The sequence below is a fragment of the Lagopus muta genome, chromosome 9 (assembly GCF_023343835.1).
Source record: "Lagopus muta isolate bLagMut1 chromosome 9, bLagMut1 primary, whole genome shotgun sequence".
In the NCBI taxonomy this organism is placed as follows: Eukaryota; Metazoa; Chordata; class Aves; order Galliformes; family Phasianidae; genus Lagopus; species Lagopus muta.
In genome coordinates, this window is record NC_064441.1 from 9,982,758 (window position 1) to 10,007,196 (window position 24,439).

The 24,439-nt window shown below is 46.3% G+C and overlaps 1 protein-coding gene and 1 long non-coding RNA gene across 3 annotated transcripts in view; both read right to left on the reverse strand.

Moving 5' to 3' along the window:
• Window positions 1-24,439, reverse strand: part of P3H2 (prolyl 3-hydroxylase 2) — a 53,697-nt gene that overhangs the window by 14,808 nt on the left and 14,450 nt on the right. The window lies entirely within an intron of this gene.
• On the reverse strand, window positions 11,530-22,270 carry LOC125697626 (uncharacterized). Its single transcript, XR_007378887.1, has 3 exons — window positions 21,971-22,270; window positions 21,151-21,287; window positions 11,530-14,057 (listed from the first exon to the last, which is right to left on the reverse strand). It is a non-coding gene; the product is annotated as an uncharacterized LOC125697626 (long non-coding RNA).

A 24,439-nucleotide genomic window follows, 5' to 3' on the forward strand; every position in this document is an offset into this window, starting at 1 on the left:
CCCTGTCGCAATCTCATTGTGCAGTCACTGGAAAAATCACTTTGTTTTCCTTGCGCCTGATTTTCCATTGTTTTAAATGAGTAACAATATTTAATTAAAAAAAAAAAAAAAAAAAAGTATTTATCCTACAAGGGAATCATATTGTTTATTTAGATGCCAAGTAACCCAGGGACTGTAAGAAAAGCACGTTACACAATCGGATTTTGATCTTTGTAGGGCTCTCTGGACATAATGTAAATGTAAAACATAGCATACTAACCAAGGCTGAAGGAAAATCAGCAAGGAAAAAATGACAACAGTGGAAGCACAACCTTGGTATGTGCTCTAAGATCTCCTTGTTCACATTATTGGGATGAGATCTCTGGAATGCTGCTGCAACTTCGCACCAAGCCCTGGGTACGTCAGCCAAAGGAGACGCACCAGGTCAGAACATCAGCAACGAGGCAGACCTGGAGCACCCTGTCCATGTTGACTTTGCCATGACAACAGACAGAGCCAAGAAGGGGAAAACATAATTTTTAAGTGTTTGTGGGTTTTGATACTGAAAAACTTTTTTTTTTTTCCATGGAAAAATTGAAGATGATTTTAAGAAACAAAACTTAAGATCAAAGAAACTGAGCAAACTGCAGATGCTTATTCCATTCCTATGAGAGACATCACTGGCCTGGACGTACCAGGCAGCACAATCTGTGTCTCAGCTGTACCTCAATGCTACTGCACAGTTGATTCATAGAATCATAGAATCATAGAATCACCAAGGTTGGAAAAGACCTAAAAGATCATCCAGTCCAATCGTTCACCTATTCCCAATAGCTCCTACTAAACCATGTCCCTCAACGCAATATCCAGCCTTTCCTTGAACACCCCAGGCTCGGTGACTCCACCACCTCCCTTGGCAGTCCATTCCAGTGCCTGACCACCCTTTCTGAAAAGTAATACTTCCTCATGTCCAGCCTGAATCTCCCCTGGCGTAGCTTGAAACCATTCCTCCTGGTCCTATCACTAATGACACGAGAGAAGAGGCCGACCCCCAGCTCACTACAGCCTCCCTTCAGGAAGTTATAGAGAGCAATAAGGTCTCCCCTGAGCCTCCTCTTCTCCAGTCTGAACATTCCCAGCTCCTTCAGCCTCTCCTCATATGGTCTGTGTTCCAGACCCCTCACCAGCTTTGTTGCCCTCCTTTGAATTCTGCCTAGTTGAGAGAAGGGTGATGGTACATGATATAACCAAGAACTCAACTTTTGACAATGAATTCCCACTCCACTGAACCTGTTATGAGACAACGGCAATTAGAATCACAGAATTGTTTGAGTGGGAAGGGACCATTAAAGGTCACTGGTCCAACTCCCCTGCAACAAACAAGGACATCCACAGCTACAATTGCAATCACAGAATCACAGAATTGCTCAGGTTGGAGAAGACCTTCAAGATCATCAAGGCCAACTCAACCTTAACCATACTACCCTAACTCTAACAAACCACCTCTGTATCATATCCCTGAGCATCACATCCAGACGGTTTTTAAAAGACCACAGTCATAACTCAACCTGTTCCAGGTATCTTCAGCATGCAAGACACTTGGAATTTAAACTTCTTTACTGGGAGTAAAAGAAGCTTTACACACTGGGAAATGGGGCAGATCCCCCAAAACCCTGCAGTTTCTGTATAACACCTCAGGGAACAGCTCTGTGAGTGAGTTTGGTGTGGAACTGCAGAGAACAAATCTCAAACCACTCACCTGACCCTGAAAGGTCTCAAACCTTCCGGCCAGCCCCTGATGTTGTTTCTTTAAAAAAACTTTTCCACAGTTCCACTGCTGCTGTGTTTTATCAAAGGCTTAGCACACAGGGCTCTGCTTTCAGGAGCGGGTAAGCACAGATAACAAGGGGAATAAAGGGTTTGGTGTCGTGAAGGATTAATCTTGCTGTGTCTGTGCAAAGATTACTGCCTGGGCGAGTAGAAGCAAGTAGCATGAGATGGCCATAAATAACGTGTGACCTCGTCTCAACTGTTCTATTACTGCAAATGGAGGAGGAGGAGCTGATCAGGAAATTTTCCGTCTGCTGATGGACGTGTATGCTGGCAGAAAGGTGCCTGAGCTGCCCGCAGACCCCGTCTGGAGAACTGGCACAGGGGGAACGTCTCACGAGAAAGGAAACCTAGGAAGTGTTTGGGTTTCTTTGTTATTCCAGCAGACAGTTTTTCAGCACACAAACATGTGGATTGGTAGTGCATGGTCAAAAGAGCTGACTGGATTAATCTAAAGCAAGTGGCAGATACTTGGAAACTTAAAACTGAGCTGAGCAAACCAACAGGCTTCATGGAACAATTTTTTCTTTCAATTAACCAAGAAAGAAAGCAGACATTCTAACAGACCTCCTACTTGAGCCACACTGGTGCTGTTTTATGTAAGTCTTCACATGGATGTGCAGAATGGGCAAACCGCATCCGCCAAGTGCCAGGAGTGCACTGTGAAACACAAGAACTCTTCTCTGCCAGAGATCTTGGTTAAGATTAGCACTAGAGTGCTCTTAAGTTATAGTAAGACAAACTCATTTTGAAGCTCAGAGCCAGAAAGCACCTTGGTCCCTTTTTTCCAACACATTGCAGAATCATAGAATTAGTAAGGTTATAAAAGACCACAAAAATCATCCAGTCCAACAACCAACTCATCCCACCATGCCCACTGACCACATCCCTCAGTGCCACATCTCTACAGCTCTTCATGCCTAGAGAGGGCATGCCCTGAGCAGCCTGTGCCAGTGCATCACCACTCTTTGGAAGAGCGGTCATCCCTCCCTCCCTCTCCAGCACACTTTTGAAAACTCTTCCCAGACACTAATAACAAAGATTTCAGCATGTTTGTGCTGCTGCATTATATGCTTAAATGCACCCATGGTACAACCAACACCTCATGTGCAGCAGGTCATTACTCATGGCAAGTGACTTCTTGCTAAGCCATTTCCCAGCAGGAAAGTCCCTTCCCACATAAATCCCAAACACACTGATGCACTGCAGAACTCATCCATGCAGCAAGCAGTGGGAAACGTGCTTGTGTTTACTGAACTTTGGCCTGACCCACTGTGAAAAACACTTCCAGGCAAATTCTGTCCTATATAAACACTTGGCTGCATTTAACACACTCTGATGATGGCTATGCTGTGTAAGAAATAGCATTCTTAATGAGGAAAAATTCCTACAATACAGTGTGGACTCTCCTGGCAAAAAGAAGAAAAAAATCAAAATCTCTACAACAGAGTTTTCAAGGTTGGGCACAACCTTTAAAACAACATCACATTCTTTTTCCTTTCCACAAAGTCTTCCAGCCTTAGCAACCCAAAAGCATTTGATGTGGACCAGAAACAAAGCCAGCTCATCTGTGAGGAGAGAACTGAACAGATGCGATGACACAGGGATGGGACAGGAGGCACTTGGAAGAGGATCAGGACGGTGCTTTCGCAGGCAGCCTCACAGTACCTAGGATCAAATACAAGTGTCATCCACAACACAGGGATCCACATCTGCATGGAAACAAACTTGCAGTGTTTATAACAGTGAAGGCAAAGGCAAGAACACACTGCAGCACGTCCCATCAGGAAAGGAAGTCATTACAACACCAGCAGTGTGCAACCTCCTCCCAACAAGAGGATGGGGGTTACGCTCCTGGGACTGAAGTGATGAATAAATGCTACGCAGGTGATGGCTGTGCCTGACAGGCTGATGCCATCCATGTGCTAAGAAGAAAGCACAACAGCAGCTACTTCTGCCTGTGTAGCACCAACAGCACTTCCCTGCTATGTATGCAAGCATGCAGCAACACAACTCAGAGATCAGATCCAAAATGAGCAGAATATCCAGGGGCTGTCTCCAGATTCTCGATTTTCCTGTTTTTCTCTGTCTTCCTTCTTTGAGGCCCACAGAGCAGCAGCCTTCCAGTTCAGATGTGGATTTCCTCTTGCATCCTGCTGCCCTGACAGCACCGAGACACTGCAACTGCTTGATAACATCAAGCACTGCAGCAGACTCCTGACAAAGCTGCTTCCCCACTGATATCTCCATAGAAATAAAAACGAAAGCACTTCAGAAAAACACAACACAAAAATCTGAGACAAAAAGAATTCTTAAAGCAGAAATTTCCTCCCTTTCCAGGCTTTAGCAATGGCTCAGCACCTTCTAAAAGCCTTGGATGTGATGAGCTGCTGAATGCCCATCAGAGGCCAAAGCTTTCCTTGAAAATGAATCTACTTGTCTGCTGTTACACAAGATCCTCCAAGCAGCCCTGTTTGCCCCTAGAAAATGCCTGCCTCTACATGAGCATGCAAGGATTACTCACGACCATCCCAGAGTCAGAAAGCCAGGCTGATATGGTGGACAAAATGATGCCCATTCTTGCAGCCCAGGAGTTTTGTCAAACAGCTTATTGAAATCCTGTGCTGAGCCTGAAGTCTGCCTCTCCCTGCTTTTCTCTTTTGCAATAGAAAGGCTATTTCTTACAGAAGGCACCAACCACTCCCAAAAGTGACTGAGGTCAGATTATTTTATTAAACAAACAAGTACCAGAGTATTTTAAAAGCAGGATGCGTAACCCTGGGGGTGGGCTGCAAACAGCACTGGGCCGTATCCCAGAAAGAGCTTCTTATCTCCCTCTGCACCAAGCAACTGCAAGACAGCACAGGAAAAAGGAAACAAACTAAATCCCAAAGAGAAAACAGACTCATAGCATACATACATTATCTCCACCACATCCCAAAGCCTTGTAAGTCTTTAAGGAAATGTTTTTGATGACCATCTTTTCCCCTGACACAACATTTCTGGAGTATCTTCTCCAGGATTGGATTATTAACCAATGGATTATGCATCCCAATTGTTGAATGCTTGGAAACCATCATGATGGTGCTGGACAATACAGCACTGCAGGCCTCATTAAGCAAAACATCACATCGTCACTCCAATTAAATGAACATCTTGTAAAGACTTTAAAAAAACTGTCATTTTTTGCAAAGAAACTTCTATGCTGATCTGACAGATGCAGCAGTCACTGGGCCAGCATTCCACTGCATTTAGCAGGAAGCAAAGCTTGTTGAGAAAGGGAAAAGGGATAAAGAGGGAAATGAAAATATATCCACAGTTCTGCAGTATAACCTTGGTTGTTTTGGAAAATACGAGAAAGGTCTTGCAAAGTGCACTGCCTGTATGGGCTGCCAAGCTGGATCAGTCTAAAAGCTCCCAGGAGAAACCAGTGCACCAGGATGGAGCAAGTACATGGGGACCTTCGCACAGAGCATCATCACTGCAAACAGCAGCTCATAGGTTTCCTGAACTGGGAGTTGTCTCTATACCACTGTGCTTAAAGCCACCCTTGGACCTATCCTCCACTGAGCTGCGTAATCCTTTCTGGAAGACATTTATATAAACTGCAGTAAAGAAGAGATTTGGGAGATTTTAAGACATCAGTGTATTATTTCCAGCAGAGCAGATGTACGGCTGAGCAAGACTTGCTGCTAGGCTACATTAGAGTTTTCAGAAGATGTGGGGTTGTTGCAGCTGAGGTTGACTTAGGCACAAAACTGATAAAGCCATATTTCTGTGCTTTCTCTATCAACTTACCCAACATTGCTGAAGAAGCAGGTATTTCACTTGGAGACAACCTAATCCCATTCTTCCAAATGTTACTCTTACCCTATTCCAGCTCTGCAAGCTCTGCTGACCACTAATACTAATTTGAGAAATTCTGGCTTTGAGGAGAACAACACCAGCCTCCAGAATGACATCCCCATCCTCACCCAGGGGCACAGACAGCTCAGATTCATGGTGCAACCCTGCTGTCATCTCTTGTGGAGCTGTTCCAGGGTAAATCTGGCTCATACTGCAGCCAGCAGGGCCACATACCATTTGGACAACTGCCTCCATACATGACACACACCACAAGTCTCAGCTGGATTTGCCGTTTCTGAAATAAAAACACTTTGCTTGCTTTCCCCAGCCGTAGCTTGGTAATCATTGCTAAACACTTATCAACTAGACGGGCTTCATTTCCTGAGAGCCTGGACCTAATTACTCCAGGAAATGCTCAGGTTTTTGTTCAGACAATGAGAAATGGTGCTTTCTGAGCCCTCCTCTGCAAAGTCAAACTTTGCTCTGATTAGCAGAGGGTAGAGGATGGGAAAAATGCAGCCAAATCCATAGGCAAACCAGAGTGATAATTCACAGAGATGTCCTGGCTTTGCTCTACATCATTAATAATAAAAACAAAATGTCACAGCTACTTCATCTCCCTCCCTCCTTTATTAATCCTAGCTGAACCTGGAGGGCCCCTGAAGGGGTATCACTTTCCCCAGCTTGTAGGTAAGGAGTCCAACGTCTCCCTCAAATCACAACCAGATCACAGGGTTGCCGGCTCTGATCTCCAGATTCATTCCAGGAAGGAATGAAACCAGCCCTCTAGGCTCCATCTTTCCATCATGACATTTAATCCAAGAGGGGGATGAGAGAGCCTTTGCCAAGTGACCTGCACACAGAGCAGCACTTTCATGCCTCTTGTTGAGCCACAGGGCCAGGATGTTGAGTTACAATTGCCTGTTTGTAATGGAACACGACATATCGCCTTCAAATCAAACTGCTGGTTAATTAGCGTACAAAAAGCCCTACAATTGCACAGTAATGGACTTATAAGATCTGCTGCTGCATAGGTTTCACTGTATGAGCTGCTGCCTGCCCTGCTAAGAGCAGCCCTCAGCCAACATGCCCAGGGGAGCGGGGCTGTGGCCCTCCCAAGTGCCTCTACTTGAGCCCAATTTTTCAAGCAAATCTGCAATCCAGCAGCAGGAAAACTCTTCCTGAAGCTGCACACAGAGCAGGGCAGACCCCTGGCATTGTTCACAGCCCCTGCAGTGCCATGCAGCATGGGCCTGTCCACCTCAGCCCATCAGACAGCATCTGCAGGTCTCTGCGGTGGGCTTGGAGCTCAGAGAGGCTGCTGAGCCCCTTCGAAGCCCACACTGCACTGACGGAACAAACAACAGATAGAATGCCCTGACATCTGCTGCTGAGTGGATAGACACTTTGCACTGATTCTTCCATCAGGGGCAGATATAGATGCAGCCAGGCTGGATACCAGCCACAATCCAGACAACCGTGGTGTCACCAAGTCATGATTTCACCAAGGAAAAAAGTCCTGCCTGACCAACTCTATTCTACCATGGTTTAACTGCATCAATGGACAAGGGAAGAGCCACTGACGTCATCTGTATAGTCATCATTAAAGCCTTTGACACTTTGATTATCCCCACTGGCTCCCCAACCAGTGCTGGCCTCTTCATTTCCCAGCTCTCATTGCCACAACATCCTGAAGGATGTGTGTATGCCCTGCAGGAATGAAGCAGGTATTTATTCCATCACTGCTTACTCCGTTCCGCCTGCCCCACACAGGAGAAGGAGGCTGTGGGACAGCTCTCTGCCTGACCAGCTGAGGACACAGTTGCAGTCAGCATCCTGTAAGAAGTCACTGTTTGAACACAGCACTGGGGCCGGGCAGCCTGGATTTCTGCTTTTAATTCCTGGCTCGGCTTCTGACTCGCTGGGAATCCTTCAAGAAGTCTCTAAGCTTCTCTATGGTTCAGTTTCACTGTCCAACAGCAGCGCAAACCTCCTGACTTAGGTGGGAGGTGGGAGGCTGAATGACAGCATTTAAATACCTCAGATGACATTTCAGGACTTAAGACATTGCAAGATTTTTCTGTTGATCTAAAATTACGCACTGGTCTCCTGCAAGAGCTCCCTCAATCCTTATAAGTGGCTCTTTGTCACTGTTCCCATCCCCACCCGGGCTTCTCTTTGAAAGGCAAATACCATAAAAGGCTGTTTATAGAGACACAGATCTACACAGAAGTCAAATAGGGTGAGGTTCACTACTGTTCTGCTGCCCAGAGCTGTGGCCAGGAAGGGGCGGCTGCCTACTCCCCCCTAGTCTGTCTGTCCATCCATCCAACATGGGTGGGTGACTCCTGCCCTTAGCAGAGAATTGCTCCATCTCCAATGGAAATAGCCAGGACTGAAAAGGCAGATGGTGCCAGGATTAAGTAAGAGAATTAGGAAAAGTGCGAGCATCCCTAATCAATCACACCCAGACAGTGAGGGTTCTATCTGCACAGATACTTCACTTAAAATTTTTTGCAATTATCCACAAAGAAAAAAAGAAAAAAAAAATCTGGTGGCTGAGGGAATTGCCAGATGTTGATTCACCCCTGCTTTCTGCAAATGTTTCCGTTTGTTGAAAACCAATTTTGCAAAACCAGAAACCCTCAAAAAATTATTTTTTTTAGTAATGAAAACACTGCAAACAGCTCCAGTGACAGCACATGACGTGAATGAAGTCATAGGAACTGCCTCTCTCACTGTCTGGTCCCAGGTCTGGGTTTTCCCTAGCTTAAAGACACAGATGCAGCAGTGCAGTGGTTCTGAAAGAAAATAATGCTAATTACATGTAGTGAACCTAATCATTGTTGAGTTCACCAAGTTCCTATAATTTGCTTACTGATGACCACCAGGGCTGCAACTGAGTGGGGCACAAGATGGAACTGAAGTAACAGAAAGCAGCGGGGCAGCTTGGAGCTAATGGCACCCACAAGGCTCACCCCAGGGCTCACTCCCTGGTACATGCATCTAACCGTAATGTTGTCTTTAACTTCTGGTTTTCTTTTTCTTGCTTCCTATATTATTTTTCTTTAAGAATCACTTTGGACATTCTTGTCACAAGGTCTTTTTGTTCAATGCGGTGAACAACAGCTGTTCATTTCAAGAAGCCAATGGAAAACCTTTCATCTGCTAGACTACTAAAAAAGACTACTTAAAGAGTGTACTTCCTATAAAAAATGAAAAGAAAAAAAGCCTTAGAAAGTATAAATATGGAGAACTGTTGACAAATGTGTTTTGGTCATTGCTGAGGCTGACTCAAAGCATAAATCATCCCAGGTGTAACTATGCTGGAAACATTCGGCTTTCCATCCAAAGTAAATCTGGGCCACAGAACAAAGCCCACAAGACCTAAATGGTGATTTGGTCAGTCAAATGGATACGTGGGCAGAGTGGCATAACTATCACCAGCTCTGCATTCAGCACTGTGGGTTGCTAGCTGCAGATGTTTGAAATGACAGCAACATTCCTCCCTTCTCCCTGGCACTGCTCTGTGCAAGTGTGTCCCTCAGGGGTTCATGCCGTGTTTGTGGGGTGCAGGATGCTCCTCATGATGAAGAGTGAATGGAAAGTGAGGATTCAAGCACTGTCACGCCACTCTAACACACGGGTTCCCTTTGGAGGCTCTCCGGTCACACTGCCCATCTCTCCAGCCCTGTGCTGAGCAGTGTCAGAGCCTGTGGGTCTGCAGATCGCACCCAGCTGATCTGCTGAGCTCCAGTGCAGGCACACTGCAGAAACATCTCAGGAATGAGGCAAGCATTAAAAGAAAATATATGGTTTCCAGTGACAGCAGCAGAAAGCTCTCCAGCTGCCAGACCACAAACAAGTTGGAGGCATTTCCTTCCCTCGTCCTACTTGACATAAGACCTGAGCCAAGCTCCTTCTTCAGCAGCTCTCCAAAGACGTTTAGCATGAGACTGTCCATATGTCTGATTCCCAGTTGCACAGAGGGACTTGTCCTGATGCTGGCATAGTGAAAAGCAATGATATATGGGACAGCAAAGCAGAAAAAATGCCGTCTTGTGTCAGAAGAAAAAACATCCACCTCCAATCCTTCAGGAAGCCTAGGCTGGATTTTACATCAATCTAAAAACAGTAGCAGAAGCTTTTGACCCTTCTAGCAGAAAAAAAAAACCAACAAAAGAACAGTGATGCTTTGTGTGAAGCAACACAAAAAACCAGTGGCTCCAGCTGAGCCTTCACACCTGGCATCACCTGGGCATGGATAGGACAATGGGCAGCTTTCTGCAGCTTGATATTCACACTACCCTCCAGGCACATGCTAAGGCTGCTCCACCATGCCTGGATACTTCAAACCAGGGCTTCAAGGCAACATCCACCTCTCACTTGTTTGTCATACTGCTCACTTTTCTTTTGTGTCCAACATGTCAACTGAGCTTGCAAGCACTTCTGGACTCAGGCTGCATGCAGAAAGTGGTCAGACTTCCAAGTCCACTAACTGTACAAGAAAGTAGGAGTCCTTATTAACCCCCCCATGGAAAGGCTGTTATTTATTTATATTATGACAGTGGCCTAGAGAGAGCAGGTAGAATCACAAAATCCTTAAGGTTGGAAAAGACCATTAAGATCATTCAGTTCAACCACCAACCCCACTATGCCCACTAACCATGTCCATCAGTGCCACATCTCCATGGTTCCTGAACACTTCCAGGGATGGTGACTCCACTACTTGCTTGGGCAGCCTGTGTCAATCCCCCACCACTCTTTTTGAGAAGAAATTTTTCCTAATGTCCAACCTGGGCTTCTCCCAGGCCAAACCAACTGAAGGCTTCAGGGAGTCCTCATGCTGCAGAGCTCAAGAATGCCAAAAAGGGAACGTTCCAGAGACCAGTTGGGAAGAGAAGGACAGCAAGGACAAGAGGCATACAATAAAGCTCAGCTTTTGGAAAGCACATGGGCCCAAATAATGTGAAAAGGCTTTACGACTCCTCAGGCAGGAAATAAGTGATGACATACAGTCATGTTGCTGTGTCAACAGCTGACACATCGCAGCAGGGTAATTTCAGACTCCCACGTTACTTGAAAAGCTTTCTTTGAAACAGCAGCGAGGAGAGAGGGCTCGCTACCCACTCTGCTGAGCAATGGCCCCCCACAGGACCTGTCACTGTGGGTGACCCCCATCCCTAGAGAACCAGCTTACCAGACAGCTGCCGATACAACACCAGATCACCAGCCTCCCTTTCCTTTCTCCCACCATGAAAACAGTATTCTGTCCCAAAATGTGCTCAATAGGCACAATGTTGTCTGTCCAGCACACGCCATGCTTGATGCTAGCCTGGAAATCTTCAAGATTGTAAGCTATGACACTTCTCAGTCTGCAGCCAGCAGGAGGTAACTGCCCCTCTGTACTCAGCATGTCAAATAAAGTGTTCAGTTCTGGACCCCTCACTACTAGAAAGACACTGAGGCTCTGGAGTGCATCCAGAGAGGAGGAATGGCACTGGGAAGCACAAGTCTTATGAGGAATGACTGAAGGAACTGGGATTGCTCAGTCTGAAGAAGAGGAGGCTCAGGGCAGACCTTATTGCTCTCTACAAATTGAAACTGAAAGGAGATTGTGGAGAGGTGAGAGTTGGCCTCCTCTCCCATGTGATGGCAATAGAATGAGAGGTGATGGCCTTAAGTTGTGCCAGGGGAAATTCAGGCTGGATATCCGGAAACATTTCTTCTTAGGAAGAGTGGGGAAGCATTGGCATGAGCTGCCCATTTAGGTGGTGGAATCACTATCCCTGGAGATGCTCAAGAACCATGGAGATGTGGCACTGAGGGACATGGCTAGTGGGCATGCTATGGATGGGTTGACTGTTGGACTAGATGACCTTACCAATCTCTTCCAACTTTAATGAGTCAATGGTTCTATTCTACAATGCTACTACCTAGAACCTAATGCTGTCTCCCACCTGGGCAGGGCAGGATGCACTACAGAAGAACAGAAAGGAGACTCGGTACAGGTGAGGGGGTGTTTCTGCTCATCAGGCTTGGTACAAGACTTGGTAACAGCAGAATGAACAAAACTTAGGAGTTTTATTGAAAGGATGCCCCGAATCAGCACAAATTCTACCAAACCCATCCCACCCCTAAGGAACAACTCTGTTTACAATCTGGTTTAATTTTCCAGGACTTTCTCATGTTAGAGAGAGCCACTGCACAGATGTGTCTCCCACACAGTTTTGCTTCTAGGAGTGGCCCTTCCTTTGGGAGCAGTTTGCTGGGGTTACACAGCAAGCTCACAGCCCTCTGGTTGGAAGGCAGTGCAGGAGGAAGAACTCTGGGCTCACATGCCAGAATAGGTGCTCTGTTCTCAGCGTTCTCATTTACTCCCCCTGCTTCCAGGGACCTGTCCTTCTCCCAGGACTTGTCCCTGCTGAGGCACTGGAGCTCTCTGGTTGTGTTGCCCAGCCCAGCAGCAGTGCTGCATCCAAAGCAGGAGACAGGATCACAGCCCATGGCCGTGACTCACCCGCTTGGCCCTGCCAAAGAAGTAGTTCTGGAGCAAGACAGTAACAAGGAGACTTAAATTAGAAAGCTGGTGAAATAAAATGAGAGAAAGCCCTGCACAATGAGCAAGAAGGTGCCTGTCTTGCTCTCGAGCAGAGAGGTGGCTCTGGCAGGGGAGAGGAGACGGATGTGCGGGGTGCAGGAGGTGTCAGCGCTGAGCATCACTGCAGTCACCCCGGGACAGGCAGTATGGTAGTATAACGCTGAATGTTCTTGAGTCCATGTACAGATGCAAGAAAGCATCAATACTTATAACCAGTCCAGACAGCAGCAGATCTCCTAAGTCTAAAGGTACAACCATGGGAAAGCAGATGGCACTGCTCCTGGGGGTTCCTATGCATTGTCTGTCCTCTGGGGTAAAGGCTGACTCCACAGCTTACGTAGTGCCAGGTAGAAATCCATATTTCTCTTACTTTAAGCATCATAACAAATGACCCTAACAAGGATCAACTGCTTTTAGCCAGCAAGATAACAGCTGACAGAAGATGCACATCCCATGAGCAATTACAGCAAAAGGAAACCTGAACCCTGTTCTATGTTTATGTCCCTGGTCCAGGACGCTTCCCACAGGACAGAACAGTAGACTCTGCACCCACAGCTATACCTAAAATGTTTGCCAAGTTCCAGCCCACGTCTGAGACCTGACAGCCATGAAGCAATGTGGGCTGATGTCAATCCAGGGCAAGGAGGCTCACCAAGCCAGAACCATTTTTCCACACAGCCCTTCTGGGACAAAGAAGTGGGACAAGCATTGGGAACAGAAGCAAGATGCTGTCCCACAGCCCTTGGGCCATTCCTGCACAACTGGCCAGAAGTGCTGGATCATCTCCCAGGCTGGCAGGGCAGATACTGTCAAGGGAAGAAAAGGTCTGATTAGGTCTTTCTACTGCTGCTAATATCAAACCCATATATTGCTTTCACTGGCAGTCAAGCGGAAAATGATGCAAACAGGAAAAATCCCATGTGAAACAGGCTGGAATAATGTGGTGTCTCCAGGAACGCAGATCTCCGAGCGTCCTCAGTGCTCAAAGCCTTCATTTGACCACTGGGAGGTCCATGAAGCACAGGCTATCAACTCCTACCTCCAGCTCCTGGGAATCCTCCCATGCTTCCACCTCCACATTGCTGGTGAATTGGTGTCTTCTCCAGGCCACCACCAGCCCCTTGACGCATGAGCCAGAGATGCTGCTTCTCACCCACTCTGCTCCACTGGAGGAAGAACAGCCCCACTTTCCACCTCCGAGGGCCACTAAAACACACTTCCAACTACTGTCAGGCAGCAGTCAGCTCAGTGACCGATCCTGCAATGTATCTCATCTCCAGAAGTCAGAGCTAAGCAGAGTCCAAAGTATTTTTCCCTTTTCTTCTCCGTGTTGTCTCTTCCTCCACCATCTTTACCACAAGAAAGGCTGAACTGAAATTGCCTGTTTATTTGCAGGAATGACTGAACAAACAAGGCAGCTGCAGCCCCTAAGAATGTCCCAGTGTTGCAGTAGACTTGCTGTAAATCCACTTGCTGTAGATTCTGCTCCCATCAATTACTCACTCAACATGCTCAGATACTGGACCAGGACCAGTGCTCCCAGATGCCAGGACTGGATGGTTTCTGATGCTTTCAGTAGTCCATACATAGAACTGATGTCCCTTCCATACAGAGAACAAATTATCTCCTTGTTTTCAAGGAGAAACTTCCCTCCCACACATCCTCCTAATGTACACTTAGAGCTCCGCAAGGGGAAGGGAAAGGCCAGGGACCCCCATCCCACACTGGCTGAGTAGGAGGGGAAGGGGAGCCATCAGAGCCAGGACTTGGGTCACAACTGGCAGTGCTTCAGCAGGCTGTGCTGGAGGAAAAAGACAAAATCTTACCAAAAAGGGGGAATGGGGGCTGGGGAGTTAATGTCATTAAATATCTGACAGCTGGAAAATGTGAGCAGCCATTGTTTGCAGCCCCCCTCCTGCTCCTCCTGCCAAACAAGGCTGCTGAAAGCAGCAGTAATAAAGCATAAAAGCCAAGGCTGGAAATACTGACTCCCCTCTCTTCCCTGCTGCTCCCAGCATGGGAACAGGACAGCTCTAACCTCGCCCTGCTCCAGCCTGGGGGCCCCCCCATCTCTTATGCCCCTGGCCCCGTGGCTGCAACAGAAGCAGTTGTCAGCAGCTAGAGCCATGACCCTCACACTACTCCTTCAGAATGCATTAATGTTTCAGGTTTGGCTGCAGGAAAAGAGAAGAAATGCAGAGTTGAAGATACATGCACCAGTGGGTAGACACCAGCAGTGGTCAACAGCTCTAGTGGTATAAACAGCTTGCTTATCTCTGAATTTTCCAGTAGTTGAACTGGAGCCCATCTATAACCTCACCACTGGTCATTTTTGAAGGTAGTTTTTGATGGTTTTTTTGTATTTCTACTGTCCAGATTTCAAGCTGAGTAATGGCAGCGATAGGGTGAAGGTCAGCCAGACACCACTCCTGGCTGGTCACAGAGGAAGAATTTTTTGGCCAAGGCAGATTTTCCCCCTTCCTACAAATTTGCTGACTGTTGGGTACTTGGAAAAGAGCAGGGTGGAACCATGCCTCCTCCTTGTGCTCAGATGCAGGTGCAGACTTCATTTAAGAAATAGCCCACTTGAGGAACACAAGTCTGACAGAACCCTGTAATTTGCAGGCTCAGATGTTCCTTAACTGGAATTGCAAAACCTGAGGTCCAGAAATAATTGAAAAGAACTTAAGACTTTGACAAGGTATTTTCACCTTGCTGTGTCTCTGTGAGCTGGCAATGTCCCTTAGGAATTTGGTGACCACGCTGCACAAGCAACTGGTATACCAGAATCTTGGGTGGGAAAGCAATAACGTACACACAGCCCAACAACTTTCTTATTTGGATTAATCCAGCAAGATGGTGAATGAGTCCAATACCCAACGACCTTAAGAGCTCATTACATGGCATGTCATCAGATCACACAACTGCAACACATCTACAGCAACAGCATGACATATACACACATGCAATCAAAGTAACAAGGATCTCAGACAATCATTTTCTCACCACTTCCTCTGCTGAGTCCCACATGCTGTTGCAGAGAACAGGAGGATTCTGATCAAGGCCATTCACATAAGGACAAACCACACTTTCCCTGTCATCTCCCTTGCTGGATGCTCACCAACTCCAAGCCAAGAAGCAGAGCACCTCCCAGCAGCCTGTTTCAAAACCATCACACCTCTCCCCAGGCCAGCTGCCTTCCTCCACCTTGCCCTTTGTCCAGCTGGGAAATGTACCTTTAATTACATCCATTTACATTCAAACTGCCTACTGAAAAATAAGTGGATTAAAAGCTGATCTGGAAAAAGAATAAAACCTATTGCAGCGCAGCCTGCGTACTCCAGCAGTGATGTAATGCAGGCACTGGGATTCCTCCCAAATGAGAGACATAGGGAATTTTGAAGCTGCACCACAGCCAGACCCACTACCTGTGATGCATTCAGCAGATGGCAGAGACCCACAGCCTCATTCATCCATTTACCTTTGATCTTATATCTTCATCCTTCCTTCCAAGTCTAAACAGCCATTTAATGATGGCAAAGGCTGAGGGTATTTCTGCAGATGGATCACAAGGTTAGTGGCTGCATGTTTGTCTCCAGAAAGACAAAGAGCACACCGCTCATTCATACCTCTTGCTCACTCCACAGCCATCCAAGAGGCACATGTGGGTGTTCAGTTCAAAATCAGCCCCCCCACCGCAGCTCAGCACACTGGATGGATGTAGGTGGCCATGGAATTTGCAGTCCAGCACCTCCCTGCTTGCATTTCTCACCAGTGGCCACAGCCAGGGCTGCTCAGCCTCCAGTTCCCAGGAGCAGACCCTGCAGCCAAGCTCAAAGCAATGCAACCTATCCTGCATCTGGGTCTCAAAGTCCAACTGCACAAGGTAGGAAAACCCTACCAAGAAATTTAAAAGTCCTATTACATAGGCCTGGAGAGCCCTTCCAATCTATACCAGAGACAAAAAAATAGAAGGCACAGGAGAAAGAAAACTTCATACTTAGTGAGGAATTTCAACGACATTGTGCAGACCCACACAAAACCACGTTGCTCCAGGCTTCCTGAGCACCCAGCTTTGCTTCCCCTTTCCACAGCATAGCCAAGAGGCAGTGCTGGCACACTCTTCCTTCCAATTAAACAATAGCAATTAGGCAACACATTTTTTAAGCTCTTCTCTCACAGCTGAGATTGCTGTTCCTTGAGAAAAGGCTGGCTTCAGCATGAAACCAGTGACTCTGGTTGAGTGCCAAATATGCTGGGTCAGAAAGGGGAAGCTTGATATGTAAACAACCTGGTCACTAATTACCCTGTGCCTCCAAATGAATTTCTGCAGCTTCACTCCATTAGAGCCTCTGCTTCTGCACAGCAGGATAAGCAGGGATGCTGGGAGAAGCAAGAGTGATTAATGCAGAGCCTGGATGATAGAAGAGGAACACCACCACTGGAAGTTTAGTGGACTGGACGGGGCCCTGATTTGGTGGGGGGCAACCAGCCCACAGCAGGGGGTTTGGAAGCAGATGGGCTTTAAGGTCCCTTCCGACCCGAGCCATGCTATGATCTATGCAGTCAGGGAAGCCATAAGCAAAATTCAAAGAGATTTCATGTTTGTTTGTTTGTTTTCAAACCATTGTGGCTGCTCCTCCTCTGCTTCAGTAAGGGTGAATATTGCCAAGGACACTCAGTAAATCTGTCACACATCCATGCTCCACTTCTCTCTCAGCTGAATATTTACAAATTTCCAAAGTGCTAAACCTCTTCAAGCTATTCATCTTCTGCTTTTATCTGCTATATCTACAGCGATTCTGAGATTTTCCTGCAGCTATCCTAAATTAATTGGGGCCGGAAATTAGGCTTCATCTGTAACCCTGGAGGTCAACCACATCATTTTGCTTCAACGTGCCAAACAGGCAAGAGGAAAACAAACACACGGAGTTTCCCCAAGGAAGATGAATGAAGAGCACTGTCCCAAAGAAACGCAAAAGCCCTAAAGTGAGAAAGTTCATTTCAAATAGTTATCTATCTGTCTAGATTATGGCAACACTTCAACACTTAGTGCTAGTAAGATACAGGAAAATCCACTTATCATAGAGTATCCCCATTGGAAAGGACCACTAGGATCACTGAATCCAGCTCCTGAGGTATCCTGAGGTACTTCCAAAACACTGCACGCTATTTTGGGAGAATGCTACCAAAAGGTGAAGAAGCACCATGAGAGTTTCTCCGGGGACCTCACTCTCCTGCTCATCAGCCTTCTTCCTGTGGCTGCTGGCAGCTGTGCTCCTTGGTAGGGACTCTGGTCACAGCTGTGACACGGCTCACAATTCCCAGTTCGTTCCCACCAGCACAGTGACAACCTTACTTCCTACCAACAGCTGAATAAAATATTTCAAAGTAACCCCTCATTTCTAACCCACGTACTGCCTTTAATGCACTTTTCCCAAATCTGCACGTTCTCTTCTGCTTAACGCACTAATTTCCATGACCTCAAGAGGTATCAAATTCCAAACCTTTGCCGCAGCTTCAGGTTTTCACACTCTGCTTGCAGACACCTCATTAGCTGCCCCACATCTGGTCCAGCATACAAGGTGTTTGTCCTGCAACATGCCAGAATCAGTCAACACAACAGTCTGATTACACACAGGCTCCAAAATGTCTCAAAAAGAAAAAAAGAAAAAACAATAGGAAGAAGAAAAAAAAAGGAGGGGGGAGGAGGAGGGAAGAAATTAAGCAGATGGCCTGTGGAGCACTGAGATTCGCAATTTTCTTCCTGGAAAATTTATGGTAACCCCAGTTCCAAAAATAATACTAGGAATAGCCCTCCATGTGGGAAGGAAGCATTTTCTGAAAGTCTTTGATCTCTCTGTTTCAGAGGAGGAACTGACACCTTAATTGCAACATACTGCTAAATGGGGTTGCTGCGTCACACCATAGGGTAAAACTATAGCTGGTATTTGAATGTTGGTGGCCAGCTCCTGAAAGAAATTTACTGTGTTGGCTTTTTTTTCCCCCCAGGATCTTTTTTCAATTCACAAAGCGTATCAAAGTCAGCTCTTCCATTAAACCCTATCACTTCACCCCTAAATCACCCTTCAACCCCTACAGCAATTTATTTTGAACCCAGAGATTTATGCAAGTTTTTATCTGACACCCAAGGTCAGGCTGGATGGGGCTCTGATGGAGCTGTGGGTGTCCCTGTTCAGTGCAGTGGGTTGGACCAGATGGCCTTTAAGGGGCCCTTCCAACTCAAATGATTCTCTGATCCTATTAAATTCCACAAATATGACCACAGAACATCTTAAATGTTACATGCACAAGTGCCCTCTTCAAACCTAGGTTTCACTGCAATCCAGAATTTACAGGAAAAACACCTTTCAGATAGACCTGCTGTACCTTCCTTGCCACAGCTGCTGGGGGACATCAATGGAAAATACCCATTCCCATCCCTCTCCTCCCAAAGCCTTTGTCTAAACAGTCTAAGCAGCGTGAAGAGCCCTTCATGATTTCATGATGGGGCTTCCCAGTTTTGAACATGGCGTAGTCAGGTTATCATGCCAGCAGCAGAGCTGCAGCCCTGCCACATGAGCATGCTGCAGAGCTCACGTCCTCTTATGGAAGCCCACAAGCTGACAGCACTCATTTGGAAACCTTTCTTGGATCAAGCCTTGCTTGAAACACTGGATTTTCTCCACTTCTTCCACTTTCCTTCTGTAACATGAAGCAATCATTTTTCCTCCTATAAAAACTGAAATTGGGAGCATACAACCTTAATTTCAAAGCATTTATAATTTTTGGCTTATGCAGGCTTCACCCTGCCAAGCACTACTTGCTGCCTGGAAGGCTGACAAAATGTGCTCACCATAAACAAATGAACTTTAACTCCCCCATCATACCAAGGAGAGGAGAGGAAAAAGAAGAAAAGAGAAAAAAGGAAAGGAAAGTTTATCAGCTCTCCTTGACGTCACAGATAATAGAATCTATTTTTAAGGAGAGCTCATCTAAGAGGTTCAAATTAAAGGAGCACGTACTCTGTGTGGCTCTTTCCGTAGAAATTATTAAAATAGAGATGCACGAGTTGTGCAGCTTAACGATGCTTACATCTGAGAAGGGATTTAGGAAAGCATAAAGCCAGCTATCCAATCTGGACAGTTGGAATTTGGCACAATGATCCGACCTATATTAAGTTTCCATCCACTTGAGTACTATTTGGAGCACATTTTTAACAACCGTTCTTGTATCCCGTGCTCTTTGTTTGTAAAACAAGCTAATTTATAAAGTAACCGAGTTACCTCAGAGGAGGAGAATGATGAGAGACTTCCTCTGTCTGGATCTGATAATTCATTATCCAGCAGAGGGGAATTTGCTTGTCAGGGTGACCACAGGCAACTCAACAAACTATCAAGGCACTCATCTGCGCTATGCAGTCAATCCTACCCCACGAACCAGGGCTCAGCAAGGCAGGAGAGTCTGCTTGCAGAGCAGTTCCCCACAGCTCTGCCCCTTCTCTAGACTCCTCCTTAGGCATTCTGTTTCTTTTCCAACCTGATGGAGCAGGCATCAGCATCACATCTTGTGTCCATTGGCAGAGCAGTCACTGAACATTGCACCATTAAAGGGGCTGAACACAACCAACTTTCTCACCACAGGAATGGGAAATTCCCGCTGTACTACTGAACAATAAAAAGCATTAAATCAGTATAATCTCTAAAAAACACACACAAACAAAAACTACAATGAAGCACCTGCAGGAGTCTTGCTTTTTTGGCCCTGAATACAACTTCTACAGCAAATCAGTCATCTCCAGCAGGAAGTGCTGCCTTTGTCCTGTAGCCTCCAAAACATCTGTGCATTCACACGTATTGTCAGCACTCATAGGTAAGCAGCATCAACCCTTGGTCTGCATCTGCAGCAGGTCCCTCAGTAAGAAGAGCCCTTCCTGCAAGCGTTCTTCCCCAGGAAATGTTACTTCTTTAGCCCTACCTGTTTTTAAGCTTAAGCCACAGCTAATGCACCTGCAAAAAAATAAACTGTTTTCTGCAGAAATGTAAACATGAGAAGAATGTGAACAATGTGGGCTGCTCAAGCAAACAGTGTATCTTGGGGTACCAGCAACCCCACTGCAGGATACAGGACCAGAAATGTAATGTCTGTGCTTTGGGAAAAGTGAACACAAATGAAAGAAAGTCCACTAGAGTATCAAAATCATATCATCAAAGAATACCATAGAAACCTTGAGATTGGAAAGACCTCTAAGATCACTGAATCCAACTACCAACCCATTTCCAACATGCCCAATGACCACGTCGCTCAGTGCCACATCTCTATGGTTCCTGAACACCTCTAAGGATGGTGACTCCTCCACCACCCTGGGCAGCCTGTGCCAGTGCACCACTGCTTCTTTCTTCACTGTGAGAAGAAACATTTCCTAATATTCAACTTGAACCTCCCCTGACACAACTTACAGCCATTATCACACAAGAGGAGGTGACAGTTTCAAAGGCACAGTGGCATGTCTTCATACAGAGCATTATCTCACTTGGAAGCCCTCCCCAAAGGAGGCACGACTGCAAAACCTTTAAGGAAGTTCAACAGCAGCCACACAAACTCACAGAGGGGAAAAAACCCACAGCCACAAATTCTAGACGCCAGTGAGAATTTGAGGAAAGCATCACATCTTCTCTGTTCCAGTCCTCTGAATGCCCACTGCCAGACACTCCTAAGGACCTTTACTCTAACTGCATACAGCTGTTCTGTCAGTTGCCTAAAAACAAGACAACAACAACAAGCCTCTCCCCCCACCCCTCCATGACATTAATCATCTGTTTTCCAGTGCACACAACGTTACTAAGAGTAACAGCAGCAATAACAAAAGCCCTGGGACAAAAAGGTTTTCTCACCAGAAAATCCGAATGTGGTTTCTACACCGCATGGTAACAGTCTGCTTATTGCAAGGAGCTTCAAAGGAGCAGGATAGCAGGGAGGAGTTTATGACACATCTGGAATGTGGCTCAAGTTTATCTGAAAGGGCTTTTAACTGAAACAGAAAATTCCCAATTAAGATTGGAATCCCTAAGAAGGTTCCCACCATCCAAACTAGAAAGTCCAGGTGGGAAAATGATTCTCTGCCAACTCTGACTCCTGAAACCAGAAGGCAAAGGAGTCCTGAGGTGGCTGGGCAGCGCATGACCTCTGATTTCGTGCTGTGCAGTGCACTCTATGAACCTATGAACTGCAGTGGGCGTGGGAAAGAGGCTGATGAACAGCAGTTGCTTAATTGATGCCACGGGTGTCTTTGAAAGAGAGGCAAATTGATCTGTAGCGCAAGATCAGTGCCTCAAGCTCAGTCCTAGTGCAGCAACATCTCTGCACACTAGGTTTATCATTGTACATGGTCATCTATACATTGTGTGGCTGGGATCCTGACCTCACTGAAGCCACAGGCATTGCTGTCTGCATCAGCCTTCTCCCCAGCTTGTACCTGCAGCTTCAGCCTAACTCACCACTCTCCCCAGAGCTGCTGCAGGGCCTCCATCTGTTCCCTCACCAAGTCATGCTGGGACATCTCCACAGTAGTGCCTATTGTTGAGCAGCATCAACAAGTTACCTGATGAAATTCAGATTAGCACTTCACACCTTTCAGGATAAAAATAGCCAAAAGAATCTGGGATTCATCCCAAAGAACACTAGACAATGCACATTAAGCAGGGGATGATATACCTCACTTCCAGCCCTTCAGTTCTTCTTCTCCAGCAAGGTAAATGGCAAAGAAAAAACCCTCTATGTTTTTCTTCTGTAAGGATCCAGTTTCCATGAGACTAGGCTGCCCTGGCTGGGACATGAAAAATAAACCCGAGTTCTGCTCTTCGTCAAGGGGCCAACGAGCAGATGAAGGGGTAGTACATAATCAAAAATGAAAAAGCCAATGACTATATTTTCCAGGCTCCATTCCAGGTTGGTTGCCTATACGCAAAACCGTGAAAGTTTAGCTCCTCTCTTCCTGAAAACAATCTCTTTTGGACAACAGACACGATATAGGCATCTTCCACCATCTTCCCCATCTACCCTTACATTCCAGCACTGCATTAAGTTCCCAGCCCAGCCAGGTTTCCTAGTGTGACAGACAGTTACTTTCCAAGGCTGAAGACAGAGGCCATCACCAGGGTTCGCCTGTGGAACACCAACAGGAGGTTCATGGAAGCTCATAGCTTCTGAAAACATACCTAGTTGGTGTCCCAGAGGATGATATGCCAAACTTCAGGTTTCTGGCTTCAAAACATTGTGAACAAATGGCCCTCAGTGAGGGTATGGTCCATTCTGCAGCTTTCCAGAGAAAGCCAAGCTGGTATTTCTACTCTGACCTATTATTCAGTGCTGCCTCCTTGACACAGTGCCAGTAACAGCAAGGCCCATATCCCAGTACAGGGCTAAGAGCTGGAAGCAGTTACAAGATCCCATACATCACAGAGCTGCCTGCCAGAGCTTCAGATGATGAGCTCTTGAAGTAACAGAATCAATCTCCTGTTGATCCTCAACTTTCTATGCTTCCTGCACAGAAAATACACAAAAAAACCCAGGATCCTCCTCTGCAATTTTCCTGAGGGAAATATCTGGGGATGAATCAAGGCCCTTAAATGCTATTTCTGGCTGAAGCCACGACAACCAACTGGGAGGTCTGCAAGTCTAAGATGCAACCTCCATCATCTCTGGGCTGCATCTGTTTGACTCTGCAAGCATCGAGGGGGTATGACAGCATCTACGGCCACCAAGAGCCTCCTCCTCTCCTTGCAAAAATGTGCAATTGTGGCATAACCAGATTCTTAACAAGCAGTCTAACAGGAGGTGAAAGAAAGGTGAAATATCTTCCCTATCTAGTAGCTTACAGCAAGATTTTCTCCATAGGGAATCTGAAATGTCAGCTGATCTACGGGAAGCAGTTCCCGAATCTACTGCCAATGAAAGAAGTGGCAAATCTCTATCCTGGAAATATTAAGGCAAGACACAGAGTTGTGCCCCCTTATGTCCTGTTTGGATTTGGCTCAGTCACACCAGAACTGGTATCTGGAAACAGGTTGCTGTGCTTATCAGAATCACAGAATCATTATTAACCCCAGAGTGGCCAGCGTGGGAAGGAGAGCCAGAAGAAACACAAATTGCAGGCGGCAATTCACACCTGCTGCCCCACAACCAGGTTAAATCAAACACTCAGTCTGCTAATGAAGAGATAATTGTTGTCTGCCTGCGTCGGCACACAGTGAAGCCTGATCCCCAGGGCACGGTAAAGCCTTCCCTTTACACAGTTACCTGCAATGAAAATGTGTCAAGCAAAACCTCCCACCTGCACAAGAGCTGGAACAGCTGTACAAAGAGGACAGAAATCAGTTTAAACATGAAAAGAGAGAGACGGACTTCAGGTCCTTGAAGAGAACCATTCTGTCTGCAGCAGGGTACAGAGCAGCCCCACGGGTCAATCTGCCATTGCTACCCTGCTATGCCTCATTTCCACTTTGCATACTTTATGGAAGGCAGTTTCCTAGGGTCTTTTATTCTAAACTGGAAAGTTCTAACAAGCATGGTGTGACAGATAGCAAAGCATATGCTCAAGCTTTTAACTTTTTCGGACATTTTCACTTCACCGAGGGTGGGTGGCTGATGCCAGGCAGGCTGTGCACCCAGTCTCAAAGTGAGATCCATTCCTCATTTCACCTCTCAGCAGTTTATCTGCCACATCTGTGCAAGCACTGCTGAGCCCACCAACTCTAGAGGTCTGTCAGCCCATTACTGGCTCTGCACAGGTGACAGATGAAAAAATCATTAGCTGGGGGGGGGGGGGAAAAATCCACACCAAAAAAAAACATCACCAGCATGAAATGGAAAGCTGTTAGATGAGCTTTGTGTGCTTATTCACTCAGTTTAGGAAACTTCCAGCATTATATCCCCTGCAGCACATACAGTAGCAGCACCTTTCCTTTCTCAGCCTTCTTCTCTTTTCACGCTTCAATAACTTTGTATCAGATATGATCAAATAACATCAATCATTTCCATCTGATTGCTAAGTTGCTGCTTAAGCCACAAATAATGTGATTAATGAGTCTCTGAGGGAGAAAACAAAGGCTTTCATAAACATAAAGCACCAGCTAAGCACTGTGAGATTTTCTGAAATTCCCCAAAAATAGAGAGCAGCTGCCT